We start from the raw sequence: 3,573 nt of genomic DNA on the forward strand, positions 1-3,573 counted from the left end.
ATCAGAGAGTGACTGTATTAAATAAAGTCAGAATTTTTTTTAGATACAAATGTGTAGGAAAACTTAATAGCAAATCATATGTCTAACTATGAAATTGATGGTATCAGGGAGGTGATTAAGGAGACTACATGGCTGCATGGGGAAGTGACCAGCTTCTCCAGCTTCACCATACAGAGGAGGATAAAAAACCCTGAGCCTTCACACCATAGACAAAAACTGTGTCTTTAGCTTGCAAGGACGACTGCTGCCTCCTGCTGGAAGCAGTTCGTGAAAGATTATTTGTTAATGTGAGTGGGATCTTCCTCAGTGATCCCTGATTCTTGAGTATTTTCCATACAGTGGCTAATGTGGCAAAACAAAACTCAAAAATGAATGAATTTAGTGCAATTTTTACACCCCTTTAGCTCCGCCACTGCATACATGTAGGTCTACTTTAGGGTTTAATCATGTTAACCCATTAGGAGGCATGCATTCAAGCAATCTTTGTTTATATGAACTATTTTGCATCTTATTTATCTGTTTAAGAATTAATTAACTGTTACATCTTCTTAATAACTACAAAACACTCTCCTGTTCACATCCTTTTCTAGACACACACAGTATATAAATGTATGTGTGTGTGTATATATATGTATATGTGTATATATGTATATTTATATGTGTATATGTGTATATATGTATATGTATATTTATATGTGTATATATGTATATATGTATATGTATATTTATATGTGTATATATGTAGATGTATATGTGTATATATGTATATGTATATATATGTATATTTATATGTGTATATATGTATATTTATATTTATATGTGTATATATGCATAGGATATAAGTATATGTATGTATATATGTTTATATATATATCTGCATACAGTATATGCATATGTATATATAATAATAATAATAATAATGCATTATATTTAAGGCGCCTTTCAAGACACTCAAGGTCGCCATATGTTTATATGTATGTAAGCATTACTTATCCATATTATGTATACACAAATATATGGATAAGTAATGCTTTTAAAGTTTCAGATGATGTCAAAGACACTTAGTCTCCCTGTGGTGACATAAATACATGTTTACATACCGGTTATAGCCCTTATGTTAAGCAGTAAAAGGAAGTAGACGTCAGCCTTTATTTTTGTGCAAGACATTAAGTTTGGCATTTCCGGTTGTGTAGCTTTACGCGGCAGGAAGGACATAACTTTTCAAATACATCACTTCTAGATAAACAGGTCACAAACAAGATGGGATGTGGATGCGGAGCACTATACAAACATTGTACTCCTCCAAGGCTTAGCTTGTTCCTTAAAGCCTTAAATTTGAAGTGTCAGGACTATTCCTTTACAAGGCTTTGTCAGCAGCCGCAGGTAAAACCACAGCTAATTGCAATTGTGTTGTTATAGTTCTCTGAGTTGTGTAATTAAAACTGGATTATAGCTCCTCGGTTTTTTTTTGGTTTTTTTAATGCATTAATTAATTAACACCAAGTGACAACATAAAGTAATTAAAATATCCTCATATGTTATATATGAGGCCACTTCCTCATGTCGTCCTCCCACTTTGTGATATTAAACTGATGTGGAACTGACCTGCCATATTCATTTGTAATTGATCATGTTGAGTGTTCACACGACATAATAATAATAATAATAATAACAATAAGAAACAAACTAAGTAAAGGAATTTATGGGAAGTGCTGCAAAAAAAAAGTAATTCAGTCAGAAATCACCATAGACAAATAAGGTTTTACCCTGAAGAGAGGCAATGTCTCCCTCTTTTTAAGTTTTTATACTAAGCTAATTGCAGGCTAACTGTATCTGCCTTTAGTTACTTAACATAGATAGGTTTGAATAATCTTATTCCACTTTTGGAAAATAACTGTGTATCTGTAATTCTCCAGCTATGTCCTTCATAAGCTAAGAAAAAATAGCTACAGTTCTGTCTTGCATTTTTGTTTTATTTCTGACAGTTGAAACAATGTGTTTCCACAAATACTGATGTTTGATGACCACACAATAGAATTTCTACCATAAAACACCATTTCCCTTGAAGAAATAAAATTAAAACGTAAATAAGACAGTGAGTTGTACTTAAACCACACATTCTACACAACACAAAGACATAAAAAGCTCACAGCATTAACACAGTTAAAAACAAAAAAATAGTGGTTAAATCGTTAGCCGTACAGTGCTCAGTCACAATGTAATACAGCATTTATTAACAGCTGCAGAAGTCGATGCACATCTGCACATTCAGGACTTTTCAGTGCAGTAGTCCACAGCAACTACAAGTTTGTCCAACCCTCCTTAGTTTTTTTATGATTGTTGTTAGTGCATTACTGTTCAGGTCATCATTTTCCATTTCTGAGAACTCTTTTGAGTTCCTCAGGCTTTGAGTTCTTCATTCAAAATGGCTGCTGCAAGTATAAACAGTGAGAAAATGTTTTGTTTTTTTTGCTGTGGACATGTTACTTTTTTGACTTTGTATATAAAATAATGCATGTTGTGTCCATCTAAAGGACTGCATTAGGTTGCTGGTTTATTTTACTTACTCACTCATTCTCTACCACTTTATCCTCCACACGAGGGTTGCAGGGGGCCCTGGAGCTAATTTCAGCAATATCACCAGTCATCGCAGGGCCAACATACAGGGACGGTATTCACACGTACGATCAATTTAGAGAGTCCAACAACAGAACAACAAAGGCAACATCCATTTGGAAATCTGGATTATAAAGTTCTGTGGAAACTGGAGCAAATTCCACTTAGGTGAGTTGTCTGATCTCAAACCACTGAGGTAACTGGAATGCCAATTCTTTATGTACAAGACCTCTCGTCAATAACACACGGTGGAAGAACACTGCTCTTCACTCAAAGTGGCATAACCCATTAGCTAAACAAATGCCGGATTAGCATTACCAGGAGACCTCTAACAACATCCAGTAAGAAATTAAAACGAGTTTCTGTCTCCAGAAAATCTCACAATTAACCAGATGTCCCTTGTTTAATAGAATTACAAGGAATGTGTTGTTGAAGGAATAATATTGTACACTATGAGAGTAAAAGTGTGATTCGTAAGAATTTGTTTCAGATGTGTTTTCCTCCCTCTTCACATTCCTCTTTCCTTCGGTCTTGCAAAATAAAGTCAGATGTGGAATCTGCAGATCAAGGTGTTTGAATAAATGTCTGTGTAGATATATTTCTTTGCATCCACAGGTTTGTTTTTCCTTTCCTTTAGATAATGTCCTGCTCAGAAGCTTCTGGTCCTGTTTGAATCAAGCCTGAGAGTGTCCTCAATATTTACAGATCCAGGATCGGAGCATATTTGGACCACAGGTAACCCTTGGTCCTCACCACCCTCTCAGTAGCCTCACTCGTGAAGCTTGAAAATCAGTAGTTTTCCCAGACAGAGGACATGTCATTGACGTATCCCCCATCTTCTTTTCTTGTAGGGCTACAGAGCCCAGCAGTGTCACACTGCAGAACACGTTTTCTACGCCCTATACTTAAATACAGTACATCCACTGGATGTAAATGCATGAGGCAGAGTTGCAGGAC

The sequence above is a fragment of the Microchirus variegatus genome, assembly GCF_963457635.1.
Source record: "Microchirus variegatus genome assembly, chromosome: 3".
Taxonomy (NCBI): domain Eukaryota; kingdom Metazoa; phylum Chordata; class Actinopteri; order Pleuronectiformes; family Soleidae; genus Microchirus; species Microchirus variegatus.